Raw genomic sequence first — 15,790 nt, 5'->3', positions numbered from 1 at the left:
CAGCCTATGTGAAAACTCTGGGACAAAAAAGTAATGTGGCATTTTGGGAGAATTAAAAATAACCAAAGTTCATATAATTCAGAGTGAGGTAAAGAGGAATTTGGAGATAATATTGAACATCTTAATTTTCATTCAATGAATACTGAACAGCTACTGAAAAGCATTAAGCATTGTAGTTATATGGATGCATGGTATTTTTTAACCTTTATTATTCTTATTTTTTGTCACACTGGATATCAAACCCAGGGTCCTGCACTTGCTAGACAACTGCAGTACCATTAAGCTAGATCAACTTTGGCTATAATGTAGAATATAAAAGACTTTTAAGAATTAATGATGTGAGGATGTTATTTCAGTCAGTTCTTCTCTGGTTTTTGTAGTGTTAGTTGAAGAATGTGGGCCTGCAAAAATTGCTTCTAAAATAACACATGGCTGTCCAATCTATCTATCTATCTATCTATCTATCTATCTATCTATCTATTATCATTAACATTTACTGTTTCACTTAAAATCCCAATCATCATCTATTTTCTGTCATCTATTCATCTATCAAATATAGCTACCTGTATGTATCAGCTATCTTTATCATCTATTATCTATCTATTTTCCCTCCCTTTCTACAAGAAATCTTATCATCCAATGCTTTTTCCTATAGCTTGCAATCTAACAGTGTAACAATCTTGAGGCTTTAAGAGAAATGCTCCAAAACACTAATAAGTTCTGCCAGCTATTTAAAGTTTGAACCTGGAAATTGGCACTGCATGAAAGACAGAAGAAGCCAATTCATGGAAAAAGTATTAGATTTCAATACTGTATTGGAAAATAAATAAAAGTGTTAAGACTACCTTCAATATCCCCTAAAGACTAAGTTGACATTATGAGACTGAAAATTACCTATCAGCCCATCTTCTTATTTGGAAGAAAACCATGATATGTGAATCCAAAGGAAACGTGAATCCAATATACTCATCTATTGAGAGCTGGAATATAGTTATGCTTCCTAATTTTGGCTAATCAAATGTCCCAAAACAAAATGCAAAGTCTGAAGGAAGTGACAGTGTTTTCTTATTCTGTAGCTCTGCTCTTCATGATTTCTATTGATAACTTGAAAAAACTTTAAAAGTAATCTCCAATTGTCAGTACTTACCACCATTAGATTATTTTTCCAAAAGTTGTCACCAGATTTTTTTTTTGCCTGAAATACAAGATCTTTTTTTAAGAAATGTTGATTCTTGTTGGATAATTTTATACAATGAGCTAAGTAACCAGCTACATAGTAATTTTAGCCTCTGTTGTGTATGTATTTCCTTTATTTTATTTCTAGTAGGAAGATATACATAAATTATAATTTTTTACATTTCTGTAAATATTTGCTAAGATCTATTATTTCCCAGAATTAGACTTGACCAAAAATTGGCAAGTATAAAACATACACATTTTGACGAAACATTTTGCATTACTTATTTATCCACAAATTTGAACAATCCTGGGAGATAAACATTATTTTATCACAATTTTAATGATACATTAGCTACTTATTGGATTTTTTATGATTTACATATTCAAGACACCACTAAGATGTAAGTAGGGACAAACAATGGGACACTTAAGACATAAAAAATAGAGACAGACTCGGATCACAGGCTGAGCATGGATGGGCCAAAACTGCAGAAAAAGCGTGAGTATCCCACAAAAGACATTCTCACTTGCACGCACAGTGCAGCTTCTGGAAGCTAGCCCTTCCCCCACCGCCAGAGCAAAGCGCCATTTTTGACACTGGCACAACAGACCAGACTGTAACTAAAGCAGGCCTGGGGGAAGCGAGGACAAAGGGGCCATCTTTGAAAAAGGCAAGAAGGACCGACCAGTGGGAGCCAGCTCCGCCCAGGAGAATGATCCCTGCCCAGGCGGGAGGCTCACCCCTGGCCCTGGCTCACACTCAGGCAAACTCAGCCAGAGGTGCCCTGCCTTGCCCCTCCATGCCAACTCAGTGGCTGCTGACTCACCAGCAGCTGGAATTTCTAATTTCAAACCAAAAGTAGAGAGCAGCTACCAGTGGCACGGAACAATCCGACAGGAGAGTAAACAGTTCCTCAGACAGATAAACGGCCCCATCACAGAGGAAGCCCAATTCCCAGAAGGAAAAGGAGCTGAATTACACAGCCAGTTCCACACATGAGAAGGTCTCCCACCCAGGAGGGAGGAACCTCCCTCAGGCAAGCGACGCAGCCAGGTAAACCTGGCCAGAGGTGCCCATCCTGCTGAGTCAGCAGCCTATTCAGAGCAAGGCGTTAAAGGCAGCCGCCCCACAGCACACGGGAGGAGCCATGGTTCCCAAGACTGTTCAGCATCCCCCAAATACAGAGGACACCCAAGTCCTACCTGTAAGCTGTGTGAACCACAGAGCCCCAGGATTTAACTAACAGGGGAGGAGGATCACAGCAGATCCACCACCTGCAAACTGAAAGCAAGTCAAACCAGCCAAGCAGCAGGAAAATAGATTGCAGACCATAAGAAACCAGAGACTGGAGAGAGCCCACCCAAACAAGGAAGACTCCATTTTTTTAAACATTTTTATTTTCTATTTTTCATTTTTGAGATATCATTTATTTTTTGTTTTTATCTGGTTGTTTTATTGGGGTTTTTTTTGTTTTTCTGTGTGGTTATTTTGGTAATTTTTTGTGTTTTGTGTGTATGTTTTAAAGTATTTTTCTTTGTTTCTTTACATTTTCTTTAAAATTACTTTCCTATGACTAACCCCTTCACACTGCTGACTCTCCATTGTCTATCATGTTAACCTCATTCTTTCTACCGATTCTACTCTTCTCCATATTTCTACTTCACTGAAACAAAACCAAAATCATCACCCCCATACATTTTACTCTATTATCTTCACTACCCCTAAATTGCCCTCCTGGTTTACTTCCAGGAACTCCAGACTCCACTGACCCCTGATTATTGGATAGAGAGTATCCCTGTTCAAACTGATTGAATCAAAGGAGTTCATAGAGAAATCCCACCAGTCCAAAAATAAATTAATATAAGAACAAAAATTGCTCATAGGGCTGTAATGGTAAATAAGTAACTACTGAATACAGGGCTCAGGGTTGGTTGTTATATTGAAATTGTATTCTTTAGGGAAACCAAATCTGATTTTACATACAAAAAAGAGAGGGAAGGTATCTGTATATAATTGTGAACTTCTAAGATTTATACAACAGTGCTTGGTAAGGTCTGCTTTGGGTCTTAAATGGTGTTCCCAGGGGCTTAAAGATTGGCATTTCCAATTCAAATGGGCAGAAGAAGCACAAGAAAGATGGCAAACAATGGAGTCTCATCTCCCACTCAAAACAAGCAGGAAACAGAACAGTCAATCAAAGACTTAGAAGAGAACCCTCAAAATGCTCTACAAAGTCTACTGATAAAAATGTTAAATGGAACGTTTCAATCTCTTCAGTCAACTATTCTAGAGCATGAGGAGGCAAAAAAAACAACAACAAACTAATAGAGAATTTCATGGCCTCCACAAATAGAAAGATAAATCAACTTCAAGAGTCAAATGAGGGGCTGGGAATATGGCCTAGAGGTACAGTGTTCGCCTCATATACATGAAGCCCTGGGTTCCATTCCTCAGCACCACATATATAGATAAAAGCCAGAAGTGGTGCTGTGGCTCAAATGGTAGAGTACTAGCCTTGAGCAAAAAGAAGCCAGGGACAGTGCTCAGGCCCTGAGTCCATGCCCCAGGACTGGCAACAACAACAACAACAACAAAAGAGTCAAATGAAAAGATAGCTACCCAGCTAAAAGATTTGGGAGACAGCACTCAAAGTCCATACAGGACCTAAGAGAAAAATGTAGGAAAGACATAGAAATCATCAAGGAAGACCAGTCAGAAGGAAAAGAGATTCGAAATCAAGTAGCTAACCTACAGTCCAGACTAGATGAAGGAGAGGATCGAATCTCAGGAGCTGAAGATTCCCTAGAATCTATGGAGAAAGATAAAAAAAAAAATACCAAACCAATCCAATCCTCAAAACAGATCACTCCAGGAGCTCCAAGATACAATCAGGAAGCTTGATTTAAGGCTTATAGGTACCGAGGAAAACCTAGAGAAAGAAGTTAATAGAATAGGCAACCTATTTAACAAAATATTAGCTGAGAACTTCCCAAATATCCAGGATAGGCTTATCCAGATACAAGAAGCATTTAGAACCCCAAACCGACCAGACCAGAATAGCACATCCAACCAACACATTGTGATCAAAACAGGATCAATAGAGTCCAATGAAAGAATCCTCAAAGCTGTTAGGGAGAAGAAAATAATCACCTATAAAGGAAAAACAATCAGAATTAACTCAGACTTCTCAGCAGAGACCATGAAAGCAAGGAGAACATGGAAGGAGGTATACCAAAACATAAATAAAAATAACTCTCAACCAAAAATACTATACCCAGCTAAACTCTCATTCATAGCCAAAGGTCAAATAAAAGTCTTTCACAGTCAGGAAAAACTGGAACAATATATCTCCTCCAAACAAGCTTTACAGAAAATGCTCAAAGATGTACTACACAGGAAAAATAATCAGGATCACAATACAGACAGAGAAATGAACCTCAGATAGAAAGCTATAATATTAGAACAAGAATTGGGAAAACAGCTCTTAACAAGAAAGCTATAATGAAAGGAAAAATGATCATCTCTCAATGCTAACTGTCAACAATGATGGACTTAGTTCTCCAATCAAATGACATAGGCTCATAAGTTGGATCAAAAATCAAGACCAACTTTCTGCTGCCACCAAGAGACACATCTATCCAGCAAAAGCAAACATCTTCTAAAAGTAAAAGGCTGGAATAAAATCTACCAAGCAAATGGCCCCCCATAAGAAGACTGGAGTTGCCATCATAGTATCAGATAAAATTGACTTCAAATTAAAAATGGTAAGAAGAGACAAAGAAGGTTACTACATACTAATAAAGGGATCTCTCCTACAGGAGAATATAGCCATCCTAAATATCTACACCCCAAATACAGTAGCACCCAACTTTGTCAAATAAACACTACTGACTCTAAATACGCTCATAGACCCAAACACATTGATAATTGGGGACTTTAACAGTCCACTGTCACCTCTGGACAGATCAACATGCCAAAAACTGAACAAAGAAACCACAGAGCTAAACAAATTCGTAGATCAACTAGATTTAGCTGACATCTACAGAATATTCCATCCAGCAAAACAAGAATGCACATTCTTTTCAGCAGCACATGGAACATTCTCCAAAGTAGATCACATCTTAGGGCACAAAGAAAATCTGCACAAATTCAGAACTATCAAAATCATTCCCTGCATTCTCTCAGAGCACAATGGAAAAAAATTAGAGCTCAACTCAAACAATCACCACAGAAATTCATACAATTCATGGAGTATAACAAAACACTGCTGAACCTTCAGTGGGTCACTGAAGAAATGAGAACAGAAATTCAAATGTTTATGGAATTCAACCAAGATGAGTACACAAAGTACCAGCTCCTTTGGGACACAGAAACGGCAGTACTCAGAGGAAAATGTATATCTCTGAGTGCCTACACCAACAAACTGGAGAAACAGCAACTCAACAACTTAAGGAAGCACCTTAAGCTCTGTAAAGGAGAAAAACAAGCCAAACCCCAAGTCAATAGATGGAAGCAAATAATTAAAATCAAATCTGAATTAAATGACTTAGAGACAAAAAAAATAGTTGATAGAATCAACAAAATGAAGAGTTGGTTCTTTGGAAAAATTAACAAGATAGACAGACCCCTAGAAAACCTGACCAAAAAACGAAGGCAGCACACCCAAATGCAAAAGATCAGAGATGAAACAGGTAACACCACCACAGAAAAAAAACAAAAATCAGAACACAATCAGGGACAATTTTGCAAACCTTTATGCCAACAAATTCAAAGACCTGGAAGAAATGCATGATTTCCTAGAAAAATTTGTATCCCCAAACTCAACCATGAAGATTTAAACCTTCTAAACAGACCCATATCCAGTATTGAAATAGAAATGGCAATAAAAGATCTCCCATCCAAAAAAAGCCCAGGTCCAGACGGATTCACAGCAGAATTCTGCAAGGCCTTCCAAACAGAACTCACACAAATATTTCTCAAACTTTTCAATGAAATTGAAAGAGAAAGTTCACTACCAAACACATTCCATGATGCCAGAATAACCCTCATCCCCAAACCAGACAGGGACTCATCACGGAAAGAGAACTATAGACCAATTTCCCTCACGAACAATGATGCAAAAATTCTCAACAAAATTCTGGCCAATCGACTTCAACAGGTCATCAAAAAAATCATGGGCTGGGGAAATGGCCTAGTGGCAAGAGAGCTTGCATCATATACATGAGGCCCTGAGTTCGATTCCCCAGCACCACATAACAGAAAACGGCCAGAAGTGGCGCTGTGGCTCAAGTGGCAGAGTGCTAGCCTTGAGCAAAAGGAAGCCAGGGACAGAGCTCAGGCCCTGAGTCCAAGGCCCAGGACTGGCCAAAAAAAAAAAAAAAAAAAATCATGCACCATGATCAAAATGAATTCATTCCAGAGATGCAAAGTTGGTTCAATATACACAAGTCTATTAATGTAATTCCCCACATCAACCAGAGCAAGGTAAAAAATCACATGGTTATATTTTTAGATGCAGAAAAGGCATTTGATAAAATCCAGCACCCATTTATGAGAACCCTCCTGAATATAATAAAGGCAATCTATGACAAACCAACAGCAATTCGAAATGGTGAAAAACTAAAGCCATTCCCTTTAAAATCAAGAGCAAGACAGGAATGTCCACGGTCTCCCCTCCTCTTCAACATCATACTAGAATTGCTAGTGAGAGCAATTAGGCAAGAAGAAAATATAAAGAATATCCAAATAGGAAAAGATGATGTTAAACTTCCTTTCTTCACAGATGACATGATCCTATACCTAAAGAACCCCATAGTCTCTACTTCCAAGCTACTAGAGCTGATCCAAAACTTTGGCAAAGTAGTAGGATATAAAATAAATCCTCAAAAATCAACAGCCTTTCTATATGCTAATGACCTAAAGACCGAGGCCGAAATCAGGAAAGCAATACTTTTTGCAATAGCCTCAAAAAACATAAAATACCTAGTAATAACCTTAACCGAAGAAGTGAAAGACCTCTGTGATAAGAACTTTAAAAACATGAAAAATGAAGCTAAGGCAGAACTAAGGAAATGGAAAAACTTCCCATGCTCCTGGATTGGGAGGATTAATATAATCAAAATGGCAATATTGCCAAAAACTATCTACAAATTCATTGCAATATCCATTAATAACCCAACATCATTTTTTAATGAAATAGAGGAATCAATCCAGATATTCCTATGAAAAAATAAAAGACCTAGAATAGCAAAAACAATCCTAAGCAGAAAGAACAGTGCTGGAGGAATTACAAGACCAAACTTCAAGCTGCATTATAAAGCTATAGTAATAAAAACAGCTTGGTATTGGCACAGGAACAGGCCTGGAGACCAATGGAACAGAATTGAAAACCCAGAAATGAACCCACAGAACTATTCCTACTTAATCTTTGATAAAGGAGCTAAGAAAAATAGGATGGAAAAAAGATAGCCTCTTTAACAAATGGTGTTGACAAAACTGGTTCAACACCTGCAACAAACTAAAACTAGATCCTTGTATATCACCCTGCACCAAATCAATTCCAAATGGATCAAAGACCTCAAAATAAAAAGATACCCTGAAAACATTAAAAGGAATAGGAGAAACACTTGGGCTTCTTGGCACAGGACGAAACTTCCTTATCAAAGACCAAGATGTGATACAAATCAAAGAAAGGATGGAAAAATGGGACTGCATCAAACTGCAGAGCTTCTGCAGGGCTAAGGACATAGCTCCCAAGATAAACAGAAAGCGCACAGATTGGGAAAAGATCTTTACCAGACATACAATGGACAAAGTCCTCATATCTAAAATAGATGCAGAACTAAAAAAATTAAATTCCTCCAAAACAAAACCACAAAGAACCAACAGCCCCCTCAACAAGTGGGCTAAAAATTAAAAAGAGTCTTCTCTGATGAGGAAATGAGAATGGTCAAGAGACATATGAAAAAGTACTCTACATCACTGGCCATGAAAGAAATGCAAATCAAAACAACATTAAGGTTCCACCTCACCCCAGTAAGAATGTCCTTTATCAAGAAAAACATGGCGTAAGATATCACAAGAAATGGACACACTGCCCTACTATGTAACTGTAGCCTTTTTGCACAACACCTTGTCAAAAAAAAATTTGTGTTCAATTAATAAATAAATTAAAGAAAAAAAACATAAAAGAAAACTAACAATAATAAATGCTGGAGGGGATGTGGCCAAAAGGGAACCTTACTTCATTGTTGGTGGGAATGTAAACTGGTTCAACCACTCTGGCAAGCAGTATGGAGATTCCTCAGAAGGCTAAACATAGAGCTATCATATGACCCAGCAACCCCACTTTTGGGCATCTACCTAAAAGACCACAAAAAAGAACACACTAAATCCACCAGCACAACAATGTTCATCGCAGCACAATTTGTCATAGCTAGAATTTGGAACCAACCCAGATGCCCCTCAGTAGACTAATGGATCAGGAAAATGTGCTACATATACACAATGAAATTTTATGCCTCTATCAGAAAGAATGACATTGCCCCATTCATAAGGAAATGGAAGGACTTGGAAATACTTATACTAAGTGAAGTGAGCCAGACCCAAAGAAACATGGACTCTATGGTCTCCCTCATAGGGAATAATAAGCACAGGCTTAGGCTAGTCAAAGCAGAGGATCACAGAAACCTAATAGCTATGCCCTTACGAATGTATAAGATGACACTAAGTGAAATGAACTCCATCTTATGGAAACCAGTGTTATATCACTGTTGTAATTACTTTCACCATGCCATGTGAAACCGTAGCTTCTATTGTTGATGATCCTCTTGTATCCCCTTCCTGTGGTTGTACCTGCACTATCACTGTATCTTATCTGAGTACACTGTATACTGTATATACTGGTATTAGAACTAGAAAACTGTAAGGGAATAACGAAATCGAGAGACAAAGGATAAAAAGAGAAACGACTCCAAAAGCAATACTTGTAAAACCATTTGGCCTAAATCAACTGAACAACTCATGGTGGGAAAGGGATAGGGGGAGGGGAGAGGGGAGAATGAGGGAGGAGGTAAGAAATAGTACAAGAAATGTACCAAAGGCCTAACGTATGAAACTGTAACCTGTTTGTCCATCACTTTGACAATAAATAAGAAAAAAATGACATAAAAATACAGTCAATAAGCCTCTTCATATCACTAATTCAAACAAAAATCAATGCTATTACCTACTGAGTGGTAGCTATTTAAAGGACAGAATTAAATTGGTGATAGAAATATTGGATGAGATGGAATGAGGGAACTGGTTTCCTACTGTATGGCTAATACTGTTATGTGATCTAGTAAGATATGCCATGTTGGCGTTAGGTTCAGCCATGCTTTAAGTTATGAAGATGTTTGTAAACTATAAAGAAGGATAGAAAGTCCTACATATGATTTGTAGCTCAAATGTGACCTCTTTAGTAAAAAAGAGAAACACAAAATTAGCTTTATCCATCTTCATTAATGCTCTATGTATGTTTGAATGACCTTGGAATGAAAAGGCAGGACTTCTTCCTTGGCAACTGTTCTTCTGAGTTTACTTTTTAGAGAATTTTCCTCTAAACACTGATTCCACATGTGTCTTTAGAACAAAGCTCCGTTATTGCTTTAGTGCAGTGCATATGAGAAATCTAATTCTCAGAGGCAAAGGGGCTCTCTTCAGAAGTTCTGAAGACCTGTTGTGTTCTAGGTCACAATAACATTCAGATCATAGTGCCAAGTCAAGTACATAAAATTACCTTTATTTTGGCTCCTACGTTTTCCAACACCATGTTTCCAACTAAAATCCTGTAAAGATTTTCATGAAAATCCCCCATCAAAAGGTGGCTCACACCTGCATTCCTACCTTCTTAGGGGGCTGAGATCTGAGGATGGTAGTTCAAAGCTAGTCTAGGCAGGAAAATGTATGGGATTCTTTTTTTTTTCTTCAAATTTTTATTATCAAACTGATGTACAGAGAGGTTACAGTTTTATACGTTAGGCACTGGATACATTTCTTGTACTGTTTGTTACCTTGTCCAGTTAATCAGTAGAAAACATGAAGTAGAGCTGTAGCTTAAAGTTCAAGCCTTTAACAGATGAGCTCAGTTACAACAGCACTCATCCCTGAGTTCTACCCCACAGCTGACAAACAAATAAATAAAAGAATTTCCTGATAATTAAGCAATTACAATACTAGACCTCTCTAAAAGGGACGTATACATTACAAAATCCTTTGTACAGTTAACTGACAGTTAATAGAAATGAATACCAAGAAGCTAGCTCAAGGAAAGAAGGCAGAGGAAAGGAGAGAGGCAGGGTGGGTGAATGCAGCCAGAATACTCAATGTACAGATGTGATAGAATTAGGTAACTTCAGGGCATGGAGGAGAGTAAAATTTAAAAAGTTGTCCTTTTATTAATATCATCTCTACAACTATAACCTTGTAGAACATATGCATGCACTTATGTGGTATACATTGACACTCTCCCAAGCCAATCTTAACAATCTACATGGTTTTGTTTTCACATATGTTCTCAAATGATCCGAACATATTCACTTCCCTTCACTCTCTCCCTTCCTACTGGTACCATTACTCACATAGAACTTGTTTGAAATTCCTGCTATTCATACTTTGCAGTGTATTCTCATTGCTCAGAGAGGTTTTACAGTGGTATTTTCATATAAGATATTCCCCTTTCAATGTGACAAATGGAATGATTTTATACTACCAAACTTCTTACTGCCAAGTTGACAGAGGAAAAGTTCATTCCTCTGTTTTACAGTTTCAAGATTGTCTCTTTTTTTATCTACCTGTTTTCTGGTTGTGGTTTTTTTTTTTTTTTTGTTTGTTTTTTCCAGTCCTGGGGCTTGAACTCAGGGCCTGAGCACTGTCCCTGGCTTCTTTGTGCTCAAGGCTAGCACTCTGCCACTTGGGCCACAGCACCACTTCTAGTTTTTTCTATACATGTGGTGTTGATGAATCAAATTCAGGGCTTCATGTATAGTAGACGAGCACTTTACCACTAGGCCATATTCCCAGCCAGCCCCTCCACTTGTTTTCTGAATGCATTATTGGTAAGCTCTTTGACATCCCCACCCTTGATATCATTCCAATGTCCTCTGGCTTCCTCATCTTCACATTAAGCACATCCTTCTTGTCTCAAGCACATTGGAGAATTCTGGTTTACTTTTTTTTCCAACTTACATTATTGTTGTTTTAGAGGTGATACAATGGAGTTGGCTTTACATATGTCTGGAAATAAATACATCTTCTATATTCAGAATAGATCTAGACTTTGACTAGCAACCACTCTCATTACCACCACCAACAACAACACCATCTACAGTCCTTCCACATAGATGAATGCCATCAGGTTTCCATCTGTCTATCCTGCCTACCTTCACTGTTCTCACTACAGCAACTACTGTGTTCCTTTGGCAACAAAAATCAGGCCTTGCCACACACATACATACAGCCTTTTAACGAGACATCTCTTTGTTCTCACAATAAAAGTGAAAATCTTTACCAGGTGATACATGATTTGATATATGTGCCATCTTGCTTTTGCTCCAATATTCCTTGCCAGAAACTGGGAGGAATGGAAACAACATGAAGGCTTGGGCTATTTGGTGCAGAAAGCTCTAAACGATGGTCTGGGGTTTAGGGAGGACTCTTAAAACATGATAAAAGAGTCTGTAGCATCAGAGATATGCCTATTGCAGGCCATTTTAAAGTAAATTAACCAATCTTCAATGAAATATAATTATCTTTCTCAGTGTTTCTACTAAACTCTTGCTAAAACATATTAGGGCTTGCTTATCACAAGTATTCATCTGATGGCCAATTATAAACTATTGACAACCAGGTAAGCAAGAATTCCTTTTATTGTGGGAGACTACAGTTGTAATTCTAGATTTGCATTCAGGAGTGTTAGAAATTCTCCTTGTCTAAATTTGGAATGGGATAAGTTCAGGATGTGAGGATTAGGGCACTAATCTGCCATTCATTGCTTGCTCTTTGAAAAAGCAGAAGCAAATAAAAGCTTTGATCAGAGCTAGAGTCCTAGAAGAGAACTGCAGCCCTTCTGCACCCTTTGATTGGTAGAGTAGCCCTTCACAGCAGGATTCAAAGCCCCTAACTTTGCTGTTAGAACCATTCCTGCTGTGAGCATGAGCTCTGTGGCACAAAAGGACTCACTTAGACTTTAGGTACTGCTAAGTCTCCCTCCTCCTCCTCCTCCTCCTCCTCCTCTTCCTCCTCCTCTTCCTCCTCCTCCTCCTCCCCCCTCCCCCTCCCCTCCCCCTCCCTCCCCCTCCCCTCCCCCTCCCTCCCCCTCCCCCCCCCTCCCCCTCCCCCTCCTCTTCTTCCTTCTCCTCTTCCTTCTCTATTTTCTTCTTCCTGTCTCTCCTCTCACCCCCACTTACTTCCCCTCTCCCTCAATCTCTAGTCTCTCAATTTCAAGTGACATGTAGTTTAGTGCTACTTTATATTACAAGCATAAAAGCTCTATTCTATTGGTATTGGTTGCCATCTTTTTCTCCTCTCCACCAGTATCATATACCTACAGCCATAAAAGAATGAAATGTATACTTTTTTAAGTTTTTTTGTTTTTTTTTTAACCACCACTCCTTCCAAGAGTGTTGCCAAAATTATCTGTTCAAATCCTATCGTTGCCTTGAATTAGTTCTTATGACTCCTCTTATTGGATGATGTACAGTTTTTGAAGACAAGACAGCAAAAGTTCACAGGCACTATGGTGCCTGTGAGTGATAGTTATAATTGCTAAAATATAACTATGCTATCTGGTGGAGAAGACAGATGCATAAACTATGTGAAACAGAAACAAAGGAGGTTCTGGCAGATGCCTTGGAAGTAGGGACACATGAACCTAAGGGAATAATTGGGGTAGGAGACCTGAGTAGGGACATCTCAACTAGAATAAGTATGAAGGAGTTCTGTCTTGTAGTTAATACCCAAGTTCATATAACAGGTTTTTAAGTGCAAGACCTCATGGCCTTTTATTTCAGGAATTACAGTCATTACTAGGATCCAGGAAGGATATTGATCTAACAGTCTAAAAGGATGCAAACACAAGCAGATGTATTTTTAAATACACTGGAGCTGAAAATTTGGAGGTTGGTCTGTTTATTTCTTTATTGTCTGTTAGTCAGGCTTTCTGACAAGCTCTGTCAACCTGTTGGGATTTGACTGTCGTTAAACAAGGATCTGAAAACCATATTTCAAACATGAATGCATTTAATCTTATTTTGTAAATAAGTGAAAAGAAAAAGGGAAATGTATGTTTTTGTACCCTCAACTTCGGCACAGAGCAAGTGGGTTTTCAGGACTCTGCTTTGTTAGATGAACTTTTGCTCTGAGTATTGTTTTCTTCTTCCTTGTAAAGAATGTTTTATGACCCGTATCATGACAGCCTCCACATAGGTATGCAGCCATTAGAAACTTCTGCTAAAATAGTTGGAGATTTTTTTCTCACCACTGTAAGAATGCTGCAGTTTGTAGTATACATCTTCATGGCATTTTTGTTAGGCGTTATTTATATATCATCCTGCCTTCAAGATTCCCTACCTCACTTATGTTGCTTTCATGTATTCCCAGGGTCCAGTTAGAAGTTTGTATGTTAGATTTTATTCCCTGTTTTATCCCTTTACATTCTTAAAGTTCAGATGAGATTAGCTTGTTGATGTCAATAACCGAATATTCTCACATTCCTAATGCCCCTTGCAAAAGTGGCACTGAAAATCTTATTGACTTTGTGCTGTCAAAAGAAAGTAGTTAACCTTTCATCCCATCAATAAATATTCTCAGGAAATGTTTCCATCACATTAGGCCTACTCTTCCAATACCTGCTTCAGCTATATGAATATGCGTGCCCTCATACATTCATGCTCTCTTATACACTTATACACACACCACTACCATGCATCATTCTGGTCTTCAGGTTCTGCTTGCAGAGCCTTAGTTTATTAGCAATGCCTCAAAATATGAACTCTCATATTTCCTTATCTCCCTTGCATATATTTTCTCATAGCATACTGATACTCCCATTCTCCCATCTAGAATAGACATAAGACACTGCCTGAAAAATTATGAAAGCCAAAACAGTTTGGAATTATGGTACAAATAGTATTGTGCCCTATCTGTAAAGTTTGAGACCCTGAGTTAAAATTTCAACAGTGCCCATACCCCTAAAATGGAGGCAAATCAGGACAAGCCACAAAAATCTATACAGAGCTCATAGTACTTCATTGTATGTGTATTGTCAGGTTTTTTTTTAATATATTTTGACCAACTCTATTGTTTTTGGTATCTTAAAAGTCAACATTTAACTATGAGAAATATAATTTTCTTTCAAGAAATGACTACTTTGAACATATTTCAACAATATATCTGTGGATTAGGGTTGAAGTACAGAGGCAAACATGTGCTTAGAATACTCATATGGGTTTACTCCCTAGTACCGTCGCTTCTTTTTTAAAAGTATGTGTATGTGTGCGTTATGTTTGTGTGTGTCTTGAAAGAGAAAGAGAGAGAGAGACTACATTTTAAAAAGTATATAGTAATATACATCTGCAGAATTTTATGTTTCTAAGGAAATTTGATAGGTATCTCTGTCAAAATCTGTGAATGAGAACAGGTCAAAATAGAATGTGTTATGTGTTACCTTTCTTTCCCAATGATCTATCCAAAGCTGTAATTGATATGAACTCTCTGTAAAATGTTAGGTGACATGCCAAAAATTAATAGTAGAGGAATATATTCTCGGCTTCTGAAGAAAAGATGAACTATTGTAGCTGTAAATTATACATGAATATGTAATATATTTATACAAATAATTCTATGATGAGAACTTTGTTTTGGATTTCTTTCATTAGGAGATAAAGAATTTTAAATAAACATCCACATAGTATTCCTTCTGACCTAATTCAGCTCTCAATCAGCAAAAACAAAATGTACTTATACATTACATTTAAAATAAAGGAGGCTAATATCCTTTATTCAAAGATAACTGAGTTGATCATGGTGACAAGTGTTATACCTCTGTGTGTCTTATTATTTGCATTCTATTGTTTCTATTACCAGAATTTCCTTATTTTAAGAGAAGTATTCAGATGATTTAAGAGGAAAAATTAACATAATGAAATTTGAAATACTATTTTATACCCCCATTATAACTGAGATACTTTAAGGTGTCTTTCTGTCACTTGAGAAAAGAAGAAAGGTCACGTCCTCCATTTAAAATCCTATTCTTGTTTCCCTGCAGTTCTTCATTCCCAACGGGGGAAAAAGCACCTAGCCAAAAGAAGTTTTCAAGATGGCTAAGAAAACAGAACATTTTACCAAAAAAGTTTTGCTGCACAGAAAAGTGTCCCATCCTATGTCAAACATCATTTGCAAGTATTTGATCTGTGGTGATGCACTTTATTCCAAAACATCCCATGTATTCCTGTGTATATGCTCACCTTCATTGCTAATCAAATCTTTGTGATAATCAGAAGTCATTATCATTTATGTAACCTGAAAGTAAGTATAAAATGGAGACAGTCCTCATCAACTTCATCACACATC

This window comes from Perognathus longimembris, chromosome 9 (genome assembly GCF_023159225.1).
Source record: "Perognathus longimembris pacificus isolate PPM17 chromosome 9, ASM2315922v1, whole genome shotgun sequence".
Lineage (NCBI taxonomy): Eukaryota > Metazoa > Chordata > Mammalia > Rodentia > Heteromyidae > Perognathus > Perognathus longimembris.
Note: the sequence above shows the minus strand (reverse complement) of the source record.